Source organism: Podarcis erhardii (assembly GCF_964252035.2).
Source record: "Podarcis erhardii genome assembly, chromosome: 1".
NCBI classification, from domain to species: domain Eukaryota; kingdom Metazoa; phylum Chordata; class Lepidosauria; order Squamata; family Lacertidae; genus Podarcis; species Podarcis erhardii.
The window spans coordinates 23,016,037-23,039,596 of record NC_138497.1 but is presented as its reverse complement, the minus strand read 5'-3'; the positions used below and the strand labels follow the sequence as shown (position 1 = coordinate 23,039,596).

Genomic DNA, 23,560 nt, shown 5'->3' with positions numbered 1-23,560 from the left:
GCTGGTTAGAACAGTTTGTAATCCTGCGTGGATATTATTTTTTTTTATCCAGTAGCCATATCCAGACGTTTTCCATATAACATCACTTCCATACATCGAAACAGTCTTAGCGTCATTAATCTTCACCAATCTGCCTCCTTTCTCAAAACCTCTGAGGAGATTCACCAGGAATGCAGTCTGACAAGTCCGTTCCTCCTCCCGGCTATAAATCCTTTGGCAAGATGGCGACTCCGAATTAATTGCTGCGCCATTCCAAAAGCTCTTATTGCTTCTCGATCTCCATAAAGCATACTTTTGGTTAAAGTTTATCTCCACACAGACCTTAATCATCCTGCTTGGGTCAGTTCAACCGACGGTTCTAATGAGGAGGGGTTCTTGTAAATCACATAGAAGGAAAGTAAAAAAGGTTCCCCCCAGTGGCGTAGCATGGGTTGTCAGCACCCGGGGCAAGGCAAGTAATTTGCACCCCCTAACCCGTGGATTTGCGCCCCCTAACCCTAACCCCCAGATGTTGCGCCCGGTGCGCCCGGCCCCCCCTGCACCCCCACGCTATGCCGCTGGTTCCCCCCCCATTCAGTCCCGTTGTCAACATACCCAGCCTTTGGTGTATCTTCATCGTAAAATATTCCTGTTTCTCCATCCCGTCGTCTTCTTTTGCAGAGGTCACTTAAATTAGCAGACTTCACTCCCTTTCTTCACTTGAAATATGTGCATTTGCTTCTTTTGTAATTAATTATTCCAAATTGCTGCAGCTAGTGCGCGATCAGAGACAGCGTCCAGGAGAGCCGAGGTCCACACGGGGGCATTCTGCCTAGGGCCCTCACCCCCTTCTTTCGAATTAGGGGGTGATTTATGGGCACAACAGGCAAGAGCAGTGTTCCCCATTTCCTTGGGGCAACAAGGGAGGCTGCCTACTTCCATAACAGCCTCTTAATTACCCCGTGTGGGTTGGAGAGATGGTATTGTCGGCCATCTTCCAATGAGCCCCTAGTGGCCCCCCCGGTGCTGAATCATTGTCAGTGTTGAAGTAAGATTCAAGTGCAAGTCTTCTGGGCTTCTCTATGTGGAATAGCGGTGGGAGAGGAAGGTCTTGTCTTTCCTCTCAGGGAGCAATATGACTGACCTTCCGCATCTCTCCTGAATGGGTTTTGCTGTGTTCTTAGGCTCAGAGAAGAAAGTCAGGCAAATTTGATGAGTGAGACCAGTCTTTCAATATGATCAGGTATCCTTCTAAAGGCTCTTTGCCAGCCTTTGAGGTACTGCCAGGAAAAAGACACAAAGCAATTGGTACAAAATATCTGAATTGTTGTTCTTGATTTGCATAATTAGCAAACACTCTGTATAATTATTCAAATCAATCTGTCTGAATTTGGGGGTTTGGGATATGGAATCCCTACTACTCTCTAGAGGACAGATTTGAATTTGTTCCGTAATATTCATATTTTGAGAGAGCCGTTAAATTCAAAGGTGGAAATGAAGTGATTCAGCCCAAGAAAAATTGGGATAAGTGAAGGTTGGTGTTTCATTATTTATTTATTTATTTATTTTAAAAAAACAAGCCACTTCATCTTCATTGTTTAATATTTGTAATTACATTTTCAAATTTATCTCTATGAGCGTTAGGAACTTGCTTAAAATATATATGTAAATATAAAAATTACAGAACATGCATGAGAGAAACATACGATCATCAGTCCCTTTCTATTGTTAAGGTAAAACTATTTCCACTATTTGGGTGTTTGAAATTAGAACAGCCACTCTCTAGAATCTAGATTGTTTCTAGATTGTGTGCTAGAGAGTCTAGTTTTCTGGGGGGAAATTGGAAAGTTGGACAAGAGAGATTTAATGGAGTTAGAAATACCGTAATGGTCCTGGCAAAGCTGCCAAGTACTTTCTCCTTTTGTTAGGCAGATTGCTCACTAACAGACCATTAGAAGGTATAGGACATTTCTTCTTTGGGTTTTGTCATACCAGCTCCAGGCTCTTGTAGTTCAGCAACCCAAGGACTGGACCACTTGGAGATCCACTTGAATCCAGGGCAGTCAAAGCTGCTGGTGCCCAACAACAATATATTCAATTTCAGGGATTTCTTCAGGCTGCTGCTGGTGGTAGCTGACCCCCCACTTTGGTAGAACTGGGACCTTCTCTTCAGCAGAGCCACCGTCACATATCTGTTTGTGTTGGTTGACTGAGAGGCAATTGCACACCATCCAACACTGCTCTGTAAACAGCAAGATAATATCTGAAAAACAGCATGTCCCTCCACTCCATTGGGGATGGTGTGATCTAGGTCTCTTTTTGAAAGAAGGAAACAAAAGCAGACAGACTACAATTTAGGTTTTGGAGGCTGTGTAAACACCATAAATTTATATCACATCACCACCACCCCAGAATTCTGGGAACTGTAGTTTACTTCTCACAGCTACAATTCCCAACACCCTTCACAAGTTACAGTTCTCAGGATTCTTTGGGAGGGTGCTATGGACACAGAGAGTTGAGTTTGGGCTCTGTTAGGATGGTGCCTCACTAGTGGTCTGATGCGAGAGTGGTAAATTTGGGGTGTCCAATGGAGTGTTTAAGCTGTGCCTCCATATAAGCTCAACAAATTAGTAAATAAACTGAATATCATAAAATACCAATAAGCCTCCAATGACCTCCTTAAAAAAGAAATCAAATGCCAGTAAGTGCGGAGCAACTTTCTCACCGCTCAAAGTTATGGATGAGTGAAACAGTGTTTTCACTTTTCTTTCTCCCCCACCCTCTGTCTTTGGAAAGAGAAATATATGCAATTAATGAAGGAAGATGCTTTTATTTTTCCACTTATTTTGGACTGCCAGGTAACAAAATTCAAAGATGTATAGGGTGTGTGAGAGGGATTATTGAAACAGTTGGAGTAATCATTTTGTATGCTATCTGTGGACTGACCTGATATGTTTGCATTTTTCAGGATTAACGTCAATAAACATTTTGCTAGAGGATGAAGTATTTTGCTAGAGGATGAGTATTGCTAGAGGATGTATTTTGCTAGAGGATGAGTATTGTATTCTTCTTTTTTATAGTGCCTACGAAAAGCAAGCTGTTACTTATATTCCCCCAAAAGAACACCCTAATTATATCTGTTACTTGTTAGATTGGAAACAGAAAACAATTACCACGTTTCGCAGAGTGGTTTAACAATCAATCCCTGTATTCAGGGAACTCTGGTAATTGTAGCTCTGTGAAGGAAATAGGAGTCTCCTAACAACTCTCAGCACCTGACGTTTAGAAGACATCTGAAGGCAGCCCTGTTTAGGGAAGTTTTTAATGACTGACATTTTAATGTACTTTTAATCTTTTGCTGGGAGCTGCCCACAGTGGCTGGGAAAATCCAGCCAGATGGGCGGGGTATAAATAAAAAAATATTATTATTATTCATATTATTATTCCCAAGATTTAAAGTGGCATGATACTGCTTTAAATGTACAGTGCAGATGCGGCCTTAAATGATTGATGTCAATAGTCAGAGTCTACAAACCTCATCCAGTTTTTTCTTTTACATAAAAAAAGATTTAATGCAATCTCTCAAGCAAAAGGTCATAATTTTAACCTGAAATCATAAATATAGACATGTTGGCTTGCATCAAAGCTGGATTTCATTGTGGGTCATGTCATTTTTCATAGGCACTAACTATAATTTGAATGCTTAATTTTTTTATGTTTAAAACGGTCACTGCCTGATTGCTTCAGCATCGAGGGGTTTTTGTGCCATTTTCTTCCCTAAGCCAATTGGAGATCACATAGTGCAGTGGTTCACAATTAACTAAGTACTGCAGACCCCCTGTTTTTCAAAAGCCAAGCCAAGGCCCCCTTTACTTTTGAAAAATTTGATCTCTCTATGGTAGTTTTTGTTACGTGAATGGTGCCACAGACCCACTGAGACCCCTTGACATAGTGAAAATGATGTGCTTATGACACAATATAGCCAATCACATTTGGCTCTATGATGACATCACAGAGATTGTGTGAGGGCAATCTTTTCTGGGTCAACACCCTGAATGACCAGTTTCTCCCCCTTTTTTGCCAAGTACTGCCTGAAAAGGGGGCACTCCTTGACTGTGCTTAATGGTTTTAACAAACAGCATACATTCCTTTTGGCTCAACCCAGGGAATGCATAAGCCAACTCTGAAATAGAAGCCTAAGTGGAGTTCAATGGGCAAGGAAGTTACCGTACTTTTCTGTGTATAACACGCCCTTGTATATGTCATGCGCCCAATTGCCGAAGCGACAGCCAATCAACAACAGCCCTTGCAGCAGCCACCAATAACAATCTCCAACTCGTGGCAGCAACCTATCCCATGGCCCCACAATGCACCCATGTATAAGACGACTCCTAATTTTGAACAAAAAACATAGTCTTATACACGGGAAATTACGGTATTTTGTACTATCTGTAGAATGTCTGGCACATTATTCATTAAGTTGTTATCCCACAGTTTCCCCAAGGAGCTCATAGGAGCATTTTAACCTCATGATAACCCTGTGAGGTAGAACAGGTTGCAAGGCCATGGTTTTGCCCCAGGCCACCAAGTGAGCTTCATTAACTGCATGGGGCTATTGAATATACAGAAGATCAGCACTGTGTAAGTAGCCATTATTTTATGCTGGCATATCTCAGAATAGATATTTAAGGTATGATTAAGTGAGTTGAAGGTAAATGAGGTTCCTTGCCTTTAACATCTGGTCTCCCCCCCCAAAAAGATTAAGTCTCTTTTTTTGCATTGCATTCATTCAGCACAATAAATGGACTTGCCAAGCATATTGTAAGTGTATGGTGCTCAGACTTTATGAAAAGTGAAAAATGTCAGGAATTTTAATCTGCAAGTGGCCACATTAAGTCTTCTGGAGGCTGCACAGCTTTACATAGTTCTCTGTGTAATCCCTCGGTACACTTTGCTATTATTATTGTTTTCTGAAAAGGGGACAACTGACCACCACTAATGTATTGAAGGCAATTAAAAAGGAATATTTGTACTCTTAACGCCATTTTTAATGACTCCGGAAATCAAGGTGAATTCAAACATATGAGGTTTGCTTGGTGGCATGAGCAATGTAAAAAGGGAATTTTTGAATAGAATATATCTGTTTACAAAATCCTTCTCAGCAAAATTAGAGTTTTCAGGATGTTTTTTTTAAAAAAGCTTGCCACTTAAGTCCTATACCACTTACCTGAAAACAAGTGCCATGGAGTCGACATGTATAGTTTTGTACTCTGAAGTAGTAATCTTAAAAGCAGAAACCAGATACAGTTGGACTACAGATCCCATCATCCCTAACCACTGGCTGTACTGGCTGGGACTGATGGGAGTTGGAGTCCCAACAACATCTGGAGGAAACACATTCCCCATCCCTGATCTAATCCCATATACAGTGGTACCTCGCAAGACAAATGCCTCGTAAGACGAAAAACTCGCAGAACGAAAGAGTTTTTTGTTTTTTGAGTTGCTTCGCAAGACGGATTTCCCTATGGGCTTGCTTCGCAAGACGGAAACGTCTTGCAAGTTTGTTTCCTTTGTCTTGCAAGTTTGTTTCCTTTTTCTTGAAACCGTGCATTCAGGGGGTGCAGTTGCGACTTGACTTTGAGGAGCAACTCATAGCACGCGGTGTGGTAGCCTTTTTTGAGGTTTTTGAAGACTTTGGTGATTTTTGAAGCTTTTCCAAAATCCGTGCTTCGCAAGACGAAAAAAATCGCAGAACGAATTAATTTCGTCTTGCGAGGTACCACTGTATGATGGCAATAGAATTCCCCTGTAGTTTTTGGAAGATTACAAAAGATCCAGAGAGACTGGATCAGAAGGAACAAATTTAGCAGAGTTCTGCTACCAAGTTCGCAAGTTCAGGGCCAGTGCAGCAAAATGTCTGTTTGTGTTTCAAAGGGGAAAATATACTTAAATATTTAAAAGTTTGAGGCCTTGTAGTGTTATGATGTTTCGAGCTACCACTTTGTAGCAGTAGTTCTTGTTGACGGCTTCTGAGAGGAGAGAGATACAACATCTCTTTATGATTTTTTTAGGTGGGGCCTCGATCAGGTAAATTCAGCCTGATTGGTCTGGGTGCCAGCAAGTTCTGATTGGCTGGAGGTTCCTGTCAATTGGGGGTTAACTGTCAGTGCGGAAGACGGTTGAGTGGAGCGTGGAAGTTGGTTTGGATGATGCAACAAGCTGCGGTTAAGCAAAAGCTTCCAAATCACCCCCTTACCCCATGGTTGTGCTAGAGGAGAAGAGGAGAGCACAAGAACCTGAGAGTCATGTAAACACTTGTTTACATCATTCTAAACTGTGATGTCCAAATGCAGCCATTTGCTACAAGTAGTCATAATGGCAATGCTATTTCTAGGATGCCTCTGACTGCCACCTTCTGGCAAACTGTATCATGAGGGGGCTATTGCCCTCCTGTCATTGTTTTCCTATCTGGTTGTCTGCTGTGAGAAATAGGATAGTCCTTTGTTCAGATTGAGCAAGGTTCTTCTTATATTCATACCACCAAATCTCTGGCAGGGTGAAGTCCTGGTGGTACATCCACTGAACCCCCAAACCTAAGAATGCTCAGTAGTTCATTCTGTTGTGAATCCTTATTAGAAAGCAACAAGGAAAGCATCCTAATAGAAATGTAGTACCCCAGCAGGTCTTTCAAGTTGGTTAGCGCTTCATAATGCCAAAATCCCTTAAAAACCAGTTGTAGTATAAAAAGAGGTCAGATCCCACTTCTAAACATATGCACATTGTCCCTGCTGGGAACAAAATTTAATTTGTCTCTAAGATGGGAAATTAAGACACAAAAGAACCCATACTGGATGTTATCTTTAACAACTTTATTTTAATTTAGAAAGAATAAAGCCAGGAACATAGGAAGCTGCCTTACACTGAGTCAAGCCATTAATGTCGGAATTGGGGGGTCAAAAGGCCAGCTGGCTCGGCCCCAGCTGGAGTGTCTCCCTTCAGCCTTGCTGCTGCGGAGATCCCTCAACCTCTGCTCCGATGTAATCAGTGACTCAAGCTTGCAGACTTGAGCACACTTTACTCAGCAGTCTAAACTGCACAACAGAAGAGGCTTGAGGCTGTAGACACATACTAAACTACGCATTTATTATACATAAATCAGGACAAAGAAAACATGGCATCTCTCCTTGCGGTCTTCTCGGAGAGAGACAGAAAAGCAAAAGCTGTACAGAGCGGAAGTTCCGCTCACACCAGCAATCTGTGCTGGAATGTAAACAGACATGTGACACGCAACAATCCCATGTCTGCAGCAAAGGGTGGAATGGAATCCCCAACAATTAGTCCATCTAGCTTATTCTTTATTGCCTACACTGACTGACAGTAGTTCTTCAGGGTTTTGGATGGGGGTCTCTCCCACCCCTACCCTGGAGATGCTGATTGAACCTGGGACCTTATGCCTGCAAGGCAAATTCTGCACCGCTGAACTTGCAGGGAGGTAGTTGCTGCTGCAGCCAAATCAGGAAAGTTTATGCTCACTGAGCTGATGCCTATCCTGATGCTAGTGTAGGCTGCTGAATTCAATGGGGAGACCATCCATGCCACAACCATACATTTGTACTATGCTGGCTGCCGCAGCTTCCTAACAAATTTTATGATCACTGCTAAAGATTATTGCCATTTTTTGTTTTGTTTTGCTCAATCTGGATTTGTTGGCATTTTATTTTTTTTGTAACCAAAATGTACTAAAAGCAAACCATTTGGCTAAGCTTTGTAATGTGTCCTTATGTGACTTGGGTCGGCGGGACGGCAGTTGTGTTATTTATGCAGCAAAAGTTGGAACTGAAATAAGGCAAAGAAAGAGTCCTAGTATACATTATTTATTAGTCCTGGTGCTTTAGAGATTTATTTTTTTAAGTATTTTGTTGCCTTGTATTCAGCTGAATCACATCTGACACTCCATGGGGGAAAAAAATCCCAAAGCAAATTGGTTCTTACAAGGCAGGTTAAAGGTGCTTGTCAGCTTTCTTTATAAAAGTCTTAAAACCAATTAGCTTTACACAATTCTGAAAAGACGTTAGAGTTGCTGTGCTTGCTTAATTTGTTACAGAGGTATATAATTTTTCTTTTTCTTTTAAAAAGCTTAATAATGTTTACATGGTTTGCCTGCAGATGGCTCGTGATATTTCAAATGTATGCAATATATAGTCTTGCAGATGAGGGGGGCAAGGTAGAAAGAGGAAAGGTAAATGCCTTCTAAACCCAAGTGTGTCTAAAATGACTGTACATTTTTTCTGTGGAACTCAAGGCAGGGTGCATGTGGTATCCCATCCTGGCACCAACTGGATCAAAGCCTGCTTAGGTTCAGTAGAATTATTGCATGATATGCCTTCACTTTATAGTCTGAAAAGACATAAACAAACTAAAATAAATTTAGATTGCCCTTTGTTCATTTTGTGTATACAGTGGTACCTCTGGTTATGTACTTAATTTGTTCCGGAGGTCCGTTCTTAACCTGAAACTGTTCTTAACCTGAAGCACCACTTTAGCTAATGGGGCCTCCCGCTGCCGCCACGCCACCAGAGCACGATTTCTGTTCTCATCCTGAAGCAAAGTTCTTAACCTTAGGTACTATTTCCGGGTTAGCGGAGTCTGTAACCTGAAGCGTATGTAACCTGAAGCGTATGTAACCCAAGGTACCACTGTACACACACACACACACACACACACACACACACACACACACACACATTCTTAGTCTTCCTCCCATTCAAGTGTCAAATAACCCTTCCTTACAAAACTTGGTCACAATCCACCAGGAACGTCTGTGAAAACCACACTGAAATAAATGAGATCTATAGGAGTGTTATAGAAATATACGCAACCCTGGATCAGTATTGAGACCTGTGCTTTTTAACTTGTTCATAAACGATCTAGAGTTACGAGCGAGCAGTGAGGTGGCGGCCAGGTTTGCTGTGATGACACTAAGTTGTTCAGGGTCGTTGAAACAAAAAGAGTCTGTGAATTTGGAAACGACCTCTCCAAACTGAGTGAATGGGCAGTAAAATGGCAAAAGCACTTCAATGTCAACAAGTGTAAAGTGATGCATGTCAGGGCAAAAAAATCTTAATTTCACATATACACTCAGAGTGTCTGAACTGGTGCTAACTAACCAGGAACGAGACCTTGGGATTATAGTAGTGGCTCGATGAAGACATTGACCCAGTGGCGGCTGTGAAAAAGGCAAATTCCATGCCACAGGTTCCCTGTCCACGAATTAGTGTTTGTGATTGAAAAGAAATGGATGATGGAAGAAAAATTATAGTTTTTACTATGATGCAGTGATCTGGGTAAAGTAGCTGTAAATGGTGGCTGTCTAATGACATATAAAGTCTGCAAAGTCTGGTACAGTAGAAGGTTAAGGCTGTAGCCCCATGTCCAATGTGAGCTCATTGGGGCTTACTTCTAAGTAGACATGCTTTGGCATGACCTAGTTTCAGCTATCATTCTGTTTATATGGCATTAGGCTACCAAGATAGCAATTGCTTTCTCATTAGTCAAACTTTCTCTTAAAGATAATTTTATAATCCGATGTTAAAATAAAAAGCAATGGAAAAGTAGCTTAGCATTGTATTACTCATCTTAGATGTCACTCTTGAGCTTTTAAATAGACTCTCGCCTGTTCTTCATTGCATTGCAAGTAACAGCAAAAAAAATAAAAAAAATAAAAATAAAATTCCTGAAATGTAAATTTTGATGTGAAATTTCAAAGAAGATCTGAATGATGTGTAGAGGGGCTCTGAAGGGATTATAGAAAAGGACAGAACTGTGTGCTATTTAAAGCCGCAGCATATTACAAAAGGAGATTGTATAATGCGTTACCAGCTAGGGAAAAATCACAATAAAGCAAATGTCCTATGTACCCTTGCTATGTGGGACAACTTTTACCAAGAAAACCATGTGTTTTATCTCATAAAATGTTTTGTATATTATTTGAAGAATTGCTATTCTAAGGATCTGTCTTTATGGTATTGTAATTTATTTCATATCTAGATTTCAAATATTTTTTTTCTCATGGAAAAATTGACAATTCTATGTTTTTAATTTTTTGTTTGGTACTTTATGGCTAGATGTTGGTCTACAGAAAGCTTTTTAGACCCCAACACCCGACTTTTTGCCTCAATGCAAAATGGGACTCACTTTTGCTTCTTCCTGGTAAATTTCTAAGGAACTCTAGCCCTAGGGCACAGGCTAATTTTACTCTTGAATGTACCCAGAGTGTCCCAATAGGATGTATGGAATGTGTATTTTTCTACAATGAAAAGAAAATGTTTGGCCTTCAGTTCAACTTCCACCTCCTATCAATGGCGTCTAGTCATGGTGGCTGTGTTTAACCTCCACTGCTGGAGGAAGTACTGTATTTTTTCATGTATAAGACGCCCCCATGTATAAGACAACCCCTATTTTTTTGAACCCAAAAAACCCAGAAAACGAACCCCTAAAATAGAAGTGAAAATCTGGATGATTGGCGATGGCATGTTGTTGATCTTTTTGGGGGTGATTGCCCTCAAAGTTTCCAGCATGAGGTGCATGCAGTGCACTGAGGTGCAGAAGCAAAGGCAGTGACTGGGGCACCACACCCCCCCCCCTCGGTGGCAGCTTCTGCTGCGGAGAAGCAGGCTCCCAAGCAGGATGCCAAGGAAGAGCCAGGGGAAGGCAGCGGCCACTCTGCGCTGGGCCATGCCATCGAGCAAACTGAGCTGAGGAAGGTGGTGAGCTGGCTGGTGGCAGGGTGGGAGTTTGAGAGGGGAAGAGGAAAGAAGGGCAAGGAGAAGTATCTGAGGCAGCTCTCAGCAGCGGCGGTGGCAGCTGCTCTTGATCCAGTGGTTGAGCCAGCAGAGGCTTCAGGAGGCGAGCCAGTCACCAGCATGCAGCCCGGAGAGGGGGAGAAAGGGGGAATGGCAGCAGGAGGGACCACCTCAGCCCGCCCAAGCCAAAATCCCGGACATATGCTGAAATATTTTAAAAATTCCCCCAGGTGCCCATGTTCCGTGTATAAGACGACCCCCAATTTATTACTATTTTTTTAAGCAAAAAAACATGTCTTATACATGGAAAAATACGGTATACCTCTGAATTCCAGTTGCTAGCAGTTTCAGGTAGAGAGAGTGCTGTTGTATTCAGATCCTGCTTTTCAGCTTCCCATAGGGATCTGTTTGGTCATTATGATGCTGGACAAGATGGGCCATTAGCCTGATCCACCAGGACTCTTCTTGTGGAAATGGCGGCCCTCCAGATGTTGGTGGGACTCCAGCTCCCATCTTCCCTGACTATTGGCCATGCTGACTGGGGTTAATGGTTCCATCATCTGTAGAACTGCAGGTTCTGCTTCCTTGGCGTATAGGGTCGTATTTCTTTCATGCAAAGCGATATTTGGAAAGACAGAAGCCTTGCTTGGAGAAATTATCTGTTTTGCATGGCAAATGCGAGCGAATCCTGAGTTGGAAGCAGCACCTAGGGTTAGATTTCCAAAGGTTAGGTTCATAGTTGGGTGCCTCCCTTTAATTGAATTCCAGCAGAAGATAGGATTCAAAAATGCATTATGACCTTTTAAAAATTTACCTATTCAGCATTTATTAATTCCAAAGCGTGGCTTAAGTCGCCTCATTCTTCAGATAGACATGACCTTGAGTGCTTCACAGAAATAAGGGTTTCAATAAAATAATGAAGGCAACAACAAAAGAGGCAAGAGATCAAGTGGGAGCCTGAACCAAATACATGAAATAGTAGTGACAAAGCAACGCTGGGAGCAAAAGCATGCAAAGCTTCTAATGATCCTCTTTGTGCTTTGTAGTAGCATGTAGCAGAATATCCTTTCCCTGTAAAGTAGATGATGGGAGACCTTTCCTTCAAGGTGGGAAACCCAATTTGCCACTCTTTCCCCTATACCTGTTACAGCCACTAAACATTTGTACACCACTACTGGGAAAACCATAGCTTCCCAGTAGTGATGTACAAATGTTTAGTGGCCATAAAAGGTATAGTGGTTTCCCCAGTAGTGATGTATGGAAGTGAGATCTGGACTATAAAAAAGGCTGACTGCCAAAGAATTGATGCTTTTGAATTATGGTGCTGGAGGAGACTCTTGAGAGTTCCATGGACTGCAAGAAGATCAAACCGATCCATTCTTAAGGAAATCAACCCTGAGCGCTCACTGGAAGGACAGATTGTGAAGCTGAGGCTTCAATACTTTGGCTACCTCATGAGAAGAGAAGACTCCCTGGAAAAGACCCTGATGTTGGGAAAGATTGGGGGCACAAGGAGAAGGGGACGACAGAGGATGAGATGGTTGGACTGTGTTCTTGAAACTACCAACATCAATTTGACGAAACTCCGGGAGGCAGTGGAAGACAGGAGTGCCTGGCATGCTCTGGTCCATGGGGTCACAAAGAGTCGGACACGACTAAACGACAAAACAACAACAACAAACATTTGTACAAGGAGAGGCACCCTCGCCACACTTAGTGTTAACTTCTCCCACTGCAAGCTGTGGGTACCAAAACAAAAAAGAGAGAGAAGAAAACCTCATTCTGCAACTGTTCATCGTGTTTGAAGTAGGGAAATTTCCCGTGCTGAACAGATAGAGTATGGAATGTGCTACCAGAAGATCCACAGAATCATAGGATTGTAGAGTTGGAAGGAACCACAAGGGCCATCTAGACCTTTTGCTCGAGGTGGGGTTTGAACCCACAACCCTGAGATCAAGAGTCTCATGCTCTACCCTCTGTATAGTGATGGCCACCAACTTGAATAGCTTTAAAAAGGGATGAGAGAAAGTCATTGAGGATAACAGCCACTAGTCACAATGGCTTTGTAGCACCTGCAGTGCCAGAGGCAGAGGAGGCCATCTGAATTCCAGTGTCTGGAAGTTCCTTGAGCAGGAAAGTGCTATTTGCCCTTATTTGCTGCTTGTAGGCTTCACTCGTTGGCCTCTGCGAGAGCAGAATGCTTAGGGCCACTAGCCTAATCTGCTAGGAGTGCTTTTTTATGTTATAGAACACTTAATTAGTTAGTGCCTGTGCCATCTCCACTACGCTTTCCCTGGAGCATATACAACTGTTTTAATTATATAAAGGGGAGAGTTGTAAACAGGTAAGATACAGGAGGGGAAGGGTGAGTATTTGCTACTATTCTGTTCCTCATTGGGAAGCTCAGAAACACTTTTTGGGGGGGGGGTCTTCCTCCAGGCGTTGGTGCACACCCGCTTGCTTCGTGGTACTATGGCTACATGTGACCCCATACTGTTATTTGCCATAGATTTATGTTCTAGCACTGAAGAAGAAAGCACACAGCTTAACGCTACATTTCATTTTTTGAAAAAGAATGGAAAAAAGGAGACAGCTTGGAAAGAGGAAAGATTCATAAGGGGCTGGGAAAGTATTGCATAAGAGGGGTGGTTTCTGATTTTTAAAAATAAATAATAATAATACTTTTTATCACTTTCTAACCCTCTCAAAGGAGCTTACAAAAGATCCTTACAATAAAAATCACATTCAGGCCTGTTATCTGAAACAGAAATAGCAGCAGGCTCCTATGTTCCTATATTGTTCTTTTGTAACCATGTGGGGCAGCTCTCCTAGAATGGCTTGAACAGCAAGGAGAAAAGTCACTATACAATTGTTGATGTGAACGCATAGGCAGCTCAATCTGTATAATCCTTTTGGTACTACAAAGTTCAGATGAAGAAGACATGTGGCTACAGCAGGTGGAAGGGTGAGGCAGAAATATTATTATTATTATTATTATTATTATTATTATTATTATTATTATTATTATTATTTTATAGTGGCAGGGAGCGCATGACACTGCTCTGGCATTTGCAGAAATAAAAAAAATTGGTGATTTTTTTAATGGACAGTGCAATTTGTGATTTTCTACCTGTCATGCCAAAAATCAGGCAAAGCCACTCCCAAGCCATGTTTTGGTCAACCAGTTTGATTCAAAGTGGCCCCCGGCATCCAAACATCAATGAAGATGGCCTCCCCCACCTTGGGAAGCCTTGTGCTAAGTTTGACTACAGGCAGAGTCATGCCATGGTCACATTTCAGTCCGCCATCTTAATTCCAAATGGCAACCGGTCAACAATTACTATAATTTTTCTCAGGGCAAAGAGGTGCATCTTCAGCATGTGAGGGAAACTATATAACTATATAATGAAGGTGCTTGACACACGTCTGCGAGCCTTCAGATTGGCTCAGGAAATTTCCCCACAGTCTTTCCTGCCAGGAAAATTCCCAAGACAGATAGAAAGATGTATTCTCTTGTGAAATGCATTATCTTCTAAGTGGTTTGCCCTTCTCTCCATCTGTTCTCCATAAATTTCATTGCCTCTTGAGATATTGTTGTCAAACTCAGCACAAGGGTTCCTTTCTGGAGGAGGCGGTCCGGATTGTTGACTACTAGTAGGAGGTTTTATCATATAACGCCAATCCTGGCACAACTGCATTAGCTGCCATTTAGTTTCCAGGCTCAAATCAATGCACTGGTTTTGACCTATGAAACCTTATGTGTTCAGGACCCCCAGTACCTTAGAGATACCCTCCACCCACTGGATCCTCCAAGGGAGGTGCAGATGTTGGCAACACAAGACTCGGCCTTCTCTCTCTCTCTCTTTTAATTTCATCTTATTAATATAATTTTAATATAAGATTCAGCCTTCTCAGTGATGGCTTCCTGACTGTGGAATGCTCTCCCCAGAGAGTTGTACCTGCCACCATAATAATCATAATCCATACTGAGACCTGGTGGTAGTAATTGATGATGACAACAATGTTAGGGGAGAATGGTGAAGATGGACAGGGACTAAATTTTTGGCATATGTCAATACATCCAAAACTCCCAATAGTTCAATTAAGTTTGTGGAGAGGGTTTATTTTAGAAGATTAGGATAAAGTGATTTCTCAACGTCTTGGATTGTGATCATAAAAGATGCATCACGTGAATTAATATAGGGCATTATCTTCCCCTTTCCCTTCCCTCCTTTCTTATCCACTTTAGTTCCTCCCTTCCTTTTGTATCAGTTTGTTTAAAAGGTGGGCGGGGGAGTGATGGAAATACTCCTCCAGTTGGGGGGGTCACTAGGTGGCGCATCGGAAGATGGCTGACAATAACATCTCTCCGACCCACACGAGGTAATTTGGAGGCTATGATGGGGGTAATTAGCCTCCTTAACCCCCCCCCCCAGGATTATGGGGGGGACGGTGGAGATAAACTTTTGATCCAAAGCAATGTTTCAAGATGAAGCTGGAAAGCTAAGAGTTTTGGAGTGTCGCACTCAGAAAAAAAAATGCTGTCGCCATTTTGTGAGGCATTGTGGGAGCTCTTGGGTCTGGGAGGAGAAAGAGAGAAATAGAGTTGTTTACATATCGTGAATCAACTTCTCGGTGGGACTTAAGAGCGACAAATGCCAAAATTTACGATGGAAAAAGTGATGTTATCTACGAAGGAGATATATGGAAACCATCTGGACTTAGTGGAGGAACGGGAAATCCACACAGGATTATTACACTTGCTATTGGCTTAAGGAGACTAACAGAAGAGATCGTAAAGGAAAAAGAGAAATTATACAAACAAGATATGATGTTGCAACACCAAGATAAGACTGGATAGAATTATGAACTTTGTTTGGACTGATTGGGACTGATTTGGACATTAACGCAGTAATAAGAATCATAGAATCATAGAATCATAGAATCATAGAGTTGGAAGAGACCACAAGGGCCATCAAGTCCAACCCCCTGCCAAGCAGGAAACACCATCAGAGCACTCCTGACATATGGTTGTCAAGCCTCTGCTTAAAGACCTCCAAAGAAGGAGACTCCACCACACACCTTGGCAGCAAATTCCACTGTCAAACAGCTCTTACTGTCAGGAAGTTCTTCCTAATGTTTAGGTGGAATCTTTTTTCTTGTAGTTTGGAACCATTGCTCCGTGTCCGCTTCTCTGGAGCAGCAGAAAACAACCTTTCTCCCTCCTCTATGTGACATCCTTTTATATATTTGAACATGGCTATCATATCACCCCTTAACTTCCTCTTCTCCAGGCTAAACATGCCCAACTCCCTTAGCCGTTCCTCATAAGGCATCGTTTCCAGGCCTTTGACCATTTTGGTTGCCCTCCTCTGGACATGTTCCAGTTTGTCAGTGTCCTTCTTGAACTGTGGTGCCCAGAACTGGACACAGTACTCCAGGTGAGGTCTGACCAGAGCAGAATACAGTGGCACTATTACTTCCCTTGATCTAGATGCAATACTCCTATTGATGCAGCCCAGAATTGCATTGGCTTTTTTAGCTGCCGCGTCACACTGTTGGCTCATGTCAAGTTTGTGGTCAACCAAGACTCCTAGATCCTTTTCACATGTACTGCTCTCAAGCCAGGTGTCACCCATCTTGTATTTGTGCCTCTCATTTTTTTGCCCAAGTGCAATACTTTACATTTCTCCCTATTAAAAATGATCTGAATCCCCCTTTGGATCTTGAAGTATGGGTTCCCCCAACAAAATTTAAAAATTTGGCTTTGTAATTCGGAATTTATATGATGTGATTTAATTTGATGTGATTGGCCAGTTAATAAAAAAATATTTTTTTTAAAAAAAGGAAATACTCCTCCAGTTTCCATCAGATAAGATGCCAAACCCCAAATACGGCTTTGAACTACCTCAGGTCACTTCTGGACAACTTGTTTCCTGAGCATTCATCCAGATTTATTCGAACAAAGCTTTCTGGGAGGTAATACAGTGTTGGCTGCTAATTGAGTATTTATTCATTTTGATTTGCTTGTGGGGAGATAATATGATGTCAAGGGACACAGGTGGTGCTGTGGTCTAAACCACTGAGCCTCTTTGAGCTTGCTGATCACAAGGTCAGCAGTTCGAATCCATGTAACAGGGTGAGCTCCCATTGCCCTGTTCCAGCTCTGGTCAACCGAGCAGCTCAAAAGCATTCCGACACAAGTAGATAAATAAGTACTGCTGTGGCGGGAAGGTAAACGGTGTTTCCATGCACTCTGGCTTCCATCAGGTGTTCTGTTATGCCAGAAGCGGTTTAGTCATGTTGGCCTCATGACCTAGAAAGATGTGCAGACAAACGCTGGCTCCCTTGGCCTGAAAGCGTACATGAGCACTGCACCCCATAGTCGAATTCAACTGAACTTAACCATCCAAGGGGTCCTTTACCTTTTTTTACCTTTTAATATGATGTCACATCAAGCAGTTGTTGTCCCACGATTTTCTAGTGCATTTTCCTGTCACTTTCCTTACCTCAAAAAATCCAGTTTGGGGGAGGGGAAGCAAGTTTGAGAGCCAGTGTGGTGTAGTGGTTAAGAGCGGTAGTCTTGTAATCTGGGGAACCGGGTTCGAGTCTCCGCTCCTCCACATGCAGCTGCTGGGTGACCTTGGGCCAGTCACACTTCTTTGAAGTCTCTCAGCCCCACTCACCTCACAGAGTGTTTGTTGTGGGGGAGGAAGGGAAAGCAGATTGTTAGCCGCTTTGAGACTCCTGAAGGGGAGTGAAAGGCGGGATATCAAATCCAAACTCTTCTTCTTCTTCACAAGATCACTAAATCCCTGTTCAGCTGTGGAACCTGAATTTGCTAGTATGCAGTTGAATCCCATATGCTAAATAGCGACTGTCTGGAAGTGCCCACAGTAGAAAAAAACAACAACGAAAGCTTTCTGGGTTCTACTGTTTCTTGCATGTTGCAATTTAGCAAAGGAAAATTCATGGGCTGTAATATGAATGCATGCTGTGCACAGAATCATAACAGCTATTTTTGACTGAGGGACAATAGAAATGAGGCTGGATGTTTCATGCTTCCAGGTGAGCACTGAGAGCTTCATCTCACCTTGTTAATGCCTGTGGGATGGGTACTATGCTGTTCCCACAGCAGGGATTACCTTCTGGTACAGAGGCACGATGCACTGGAAGCCTCTGCTTTTTAAAATGTCTAAAGAACCATTTTTTGTTGTTGCCTCTGTTCTCATACATTGCGGGACTCCAGCAAGTATCTGTGGACCATCTTACTAGGAAATGGGCACTTTAAACACTAAAGATAGTTCCTCACATATGGATATTGAGGACAAGCTATCCCCTCCATCTTTCTTCTTAAGGAAGAAGTGTACTGACCATCAAAAAGCAAATGGCCCAAACTGCAAGTTCTCCTGAATGGCTTGGGTCCAGGGTATTTGAAGTATGCCTCCTCCCGTACCAACCTGCTCATTCTGTAACATAAGGTGGAGAGCTCCTTCTCTGTATCCCGTACAGAAAGAGAGACACAGTTGATGGTGACAGATGATATGGTCTTCTCTGCCTAATCACTGTGAGACAGGTGGGAGCAGGAGGCCTGCTCTGTGAAAGTTCCCACTGCAGCTGGCAGTTCCAGTACATTGTCATCATTGGTGAAGGCTATCCTAGCTTCATGCTGCAGGATAGAGAGGCACAAGTTGGACAACTTGAGAGTACTGTGCTAGGAACAGCCAACATTCTGACATGTTGGACAGCACTAGGCAAAGCTTTTTGATATTTTAATTTCAGGAAAGTATTTTTAAAAAGCGTAAGAGGAAATCATGGATTTTGAACACAGCACATGAACCTTAGCAGCGATGATGAATAACAGCTAGCTCCAAATTAGCTTTGAGCTCATGATGGGGCAAGGCTGAGTGAGGCTGGGTTGTATTCATGTTCAGGCTAGAAGGCGTTAAAATCGCAGAGCTCGCTGCCAGTTTGGAACTTAATTGGGGATCCCAAGAGATCAGCTGGCATCATAAAACATTTGCATCAAGAGTTTTCTCAGAACATTTCACTCTATTAACAAATAATAACACTGGTTTTTCTCAGTGCACCATGCTAATGTGCGACTTGAGCAATACGTCTTAGCTCCACAACAAAAGGCAGAAGCCTTTATTTCAGGCAGTACAGTTCCAGATTGTCACCTTTGGGTTGAAAATTTTGACCTAGCAATCAGTGAGTGTCGGATACCACAGTTTTACATTTGATTAGAACTTGTGGGATTGCAGTTGATTAACAGCAGAGTGGACTTGACTTGCTCACGGAGATGGTCCATCTCCAGCAAATGCCTTAATCGCCTACAATAAGCCCTCGGGGGAAATGGCCACGGCAAGAAGCCAGATGAATCTGGCAGGAGAGACATCCTTGCACTCAGTCACTTAATTAAGTAAACTGAAATTTTAAAATTGGCTGTTCCCAAAAGCACGCATTCTCCGGTCATTATTGGCATTTTGGGTTGCCTCAATGCCTTAAATCAGGTGTGGGCAGAGGGAAGATCAGCACCTACACGGTAGGTTTCTGGGTGAATAGCAGTAGATTGGCAACACTTTCTCACTCCCAGTTGTCTAACAATAGCAGCAACTGCTAGGCTGCTAGAATTAAGCCAGTCTGAAAGAAATTGAGGAGTGGATCTTTGTTTGAAAGGACTGGAAGCACAATTTTGGAATTGGAAACAAATTCTTGGACTTAGTATGCTCCCAGAGGCACCATGTTCTTTAACTGTAAGGGTGTGTCCATATTCCTCCTGAGTCTCTTCTTTTCCCTTGGCTCTGGATGTTATACCTCAGGGCAGAAGCAGCTTGCTAGGTGGAACGGGACTCTTACACTTCTTCCTGGCAGGTAGGTCACTGTTGCATACTGGGAGGGAGAGGGCCAAGATGGTGGGGAGGTTGGCATGGTGCAAAAGCACTGGCAAGGAGTGCTGGCCTGGCTCTACTGGTGCATGTCCAATGTGCCAACCTCCTTTCCAACTTTCCCCTCTCCTGGTGTCAGCGACTGGGCAGAGGAGGAATGGTGAAGACTGCCTCCCCATCTTGACCCTATAGACAGTATAGATTTACAGTATAGAAGACAGCATAGATTTACAACAGTGGTTTGCGGAGGGTCACAGCTCAGAGGCAGATGAGGGGGAAAGTTGGGAAGGCAGAACTAGAGCAGCAGCTGGCTGACATGGTGTCATTAGAAAGCATCCCAGACCCTCAATTTCCCAGAACCTGGCAAGGCTTAAAAGTAGGAGAGCAAAGAGCTTAAAGACAGAGGGCACGTAGCAGCACCTGAATGAGGAAGTGGGAAAGACGGGGGTGGAGATTCACTTGGGACAATGCCATTATCCAAGAGGATGGGTTCTATAGCCTCTCTCTGTAAGTATTGAAATATAAAAGGATGGTAAGAAGCTTTCCCTTGTCTTTATACTTCCTGGGCAACCAGCCGGTAGCCGCTGACAGCATCCTGACACCTGGTAAGCAATCAAGTGACTCACCTGCTGAGATGCTAGTATACCACTTAAGCCTCAGAGCTCTAATTAAAAAACAAAGTAGCCTGAAGTCTGCTCACCACTGGCTTACAGGACATTATCAAAAGAAAACAAGTATCTAAATAATTCTAGGTCAGACAATAATTAATAAATCTCAAAAATTACATGCATCTGCCCAGATTCCTCTTGATGTTTGCAAGGTATAGATGATACTTGAAATGTGATAGATAGAGTGCTATGTATTGGGGAAATTTGGGCATCGTTCTAGGTGCACTAGATGCTTAAAGAGGTAAATGTTTTATTTCCCACACTTAGTATTTAGCAAGAGTGTTTAGGCTGCATCCTCAATCCAATCAAATGAAAACTATATAGAAGAAAAAGAAGTGAAATTGCATCATACAAAGAAAAGATTAAAAACCGAAAAGGTATTGTGCAAAAATTGGAAGTGTAATCAGAATGAGCAAAAGTAGTGCATTTGGCTTTGCAAGTTACATTTAAGGTCTAAGAGGATTTTCCTGAAAACAAACAAACTGGATATTTAACTATATGATATATTAGAAGTAGAAAGTCTGCTTGGCAGTCAGTTGTATCTCTAGATAATGAAGGTCTGAAATATGTACCCATGAGAGAGAGAAAGATATTGCACATTCTTTGCATCTGACATCATAAAAGGAAATTTGGGGGAAATGAACACATCTGAACAGTTCTCTCTTCAGGACATGCATCTGAAAAATGAAACCAAATTGAGAGACCAAAGCTGAGAATGAACTAATAAATGAGAGCAGAGTTATTCCAATAATTGCAGCTAATCATACACCCACCCATCAGCCATTTGTGGGTTGGCGAAGATGAAAAGAAAGCTCCATCCCAAAAGGCAGGTAGAGATCCTGAGTTATATTCAACTAAGTTTTACTCAGAGTGGATCTGCTGAAATTAATGGACCCAAATTTGCCATGCTTATTAATTTCAGTGGGCCATAACTTCTGGAATGCCCACGGGGCATGATGTAGTCCTTATGGAGTACCCAAACACACTGCAATGATTTTTTTTTTTAAATCATTAAATAATTGAAAGTGCCTTGGGAAATTGTCACGTTCAACTTTAGGGGGAATTGTTGACCCAGAAGAGAGACTGGAAGCAACCAGCCACATCCTCAACTTGAGAAGCTTGGCTGCTTGACAGCCACTTGAAGATGCTGTGTCCTTAGAGAGTCCAGCTCTCTTTGTCATCACTACTGCCACCCAGTGGGTGCAATCATATGTGATTAAGTGATCTTGGTGGCTATTGGTGCATTTTCCCAAGTCTTTTTGGCTGTGGCTTCTCCTGGACCAGGATAGCCTTGTGTCAGGGAACTGCCATCGGAGAGGCAGGTGGTGGAAGGGCTCACGGAAGCTAGGAGAGACTCGACAGCGGAAGAAGGCACCAGCAGGGGGAGAGAGGGAATGCAGAGAGAAAGTGAGTCGGAGGGATGGCTCAAGGAGACTTCCAGCGAAAACAGTGGGGAAGTTTCAGGACCTCCTATAGGTACACCCACTCCTCGCCGGAAACTGTCGTGCCGAGAATCCCGAAGACGCGTTTCCGTTAAGGAACTTTTATGCTGGAGTAGATTCCGTAAACGCCCACTGTCGGATTCTGCCAGCGATTAAGGGAGTCATGTTTTGAGGGGCTCCGTGGAGGAAAGAGCTTTGAGAACCATGCCCAAGCTCTGAGGGACTAAGCTTTTACGCACAAGCAGCTCATCATCCCATCACACCTTGCTATGGTGATCCACACTTTGGTAACGTCCATTTAGACTACCGTAGCATAATCTCCTTGGAGTTACCCCTGGAAGTGTAGGCATGAGAAACACGATTTGTATATTGCATCAGCAACAATATCAGATGTCAGCAGGGTGCCCATAAAGAAGATCACACGTATCGTTTAACATGGACACAGCCAGTGGAAGTGTCAGGAGAGGGGAAGGCGTTGTATTTTGTCAACAGCCACAGTAATGGTGGCAAACTTACGTAGCTTCTCCAGCAGAGGCAGAAGGGAAGATGACTATCATTTCCACAGCCAGTGCTCCTGAAAATACTAATTGTCCGCAGAGTGACTCGAATATACAAAAAACACAGTTTACTAATAACTAACTTGTGGAGTTTCAGTAAAGTAAATTAATAACAAAATTAAATTGCCACTGTTCCAAGAAATATGTTCTCACTTTGCAGTTATTTTAGCTGAGCAATCTTTGGCAAAGGATACAGAGTTTGATAAAGTGATCAACTCCAGGGTTTTTTTTTTTGGAAATGAAAGGTGGTTAAAAAAAATTATTAACATCATAAATGCAACACTTAATATGTGTGGGACTACCCTGGTGAATGTAAATTTGAATACTGAAGACATATTTGGCATGTGATGTTGGTGCTTTTCTGTTAGTATAGTTTGCCATACCAAAATAAATATCCCAAGCTCTATAATTGGAAAGATGTATTATTTAAAGTGGACATGGTTGAATATATGCCTCACTTCTATTTTAATGAGGTTTAGATTTAGACTCCCTTTAGATGTTATATTATCCAGCAAGACTAATGCTGCCCTTTTGTTGTTCCTTTGCTGGTATAAAGTCTGGTTTAAAGACAATAGACACCCAGGTTCAACTGGATCCTGTGGAGATAGGTCATCAGGCATGATCCCTCTTCTCCCTCCATGTGTTTAGCTTGTACCATTTCACCATAGACATGCTCCTCATGAGGCTACCTTTGAAGGTGACTTGAAAACTACAATTAATGCAGTATGTGGCTGTTAGACTGGTGACGGGGAGCAGCCAGCGGGACCATATAACAGCGGTCCTAAAGGATCTTCACTGGCTCCCAGTATGTTTCCAAGCACAATTGAAAGTGTTGGTGTTGACCTTCAAAGCCCTAAATGGCCTCGGCCTGGTATACCTGAAGGAGCATCTCTGCCTACATTGTTCAGCACAGACACAGAGGTCCAGGTCTGAGGGCCTTCTGGAAGTTCCCTCTCTGCAAGAAGTGAAATTACAGGGAATCAGGAAAATGCCTTTTCAGTAGCCGTACCCACACCTTGTGGAATGCCTTTCTGGCAGATGCCAAAGAGTTAAACAGCTATAATTTTTTTCTTGGAAGCCACCGAGAGTGGCTGGGACAACCCAGTCAGATGGGTGGGGGTATCAGAAATATGTTGTTGCTGTTGTTGTGGATGTGTTCATCATATACTGGGAATGAACTTCCTGCAGTCAGTTTATATCTGGACAGATGTTTCACTGTCCATT

At 42.7% G+C, this 23,560-nt stretch overlaps 1 protein-coding gene across 2 annotated transcripts in view; it reads left to right on the top strand.

The window, feature by feature from the left end:
* SLC24A4 (solute carrier family 24 member 4) overlaps positions 1 to 23,560 on the top strand; it is a 104,468-nt gene that overhangs the window by 27,993 nt on the left and 52,915 nt on the right. The window lies entirely within an intron of this gene.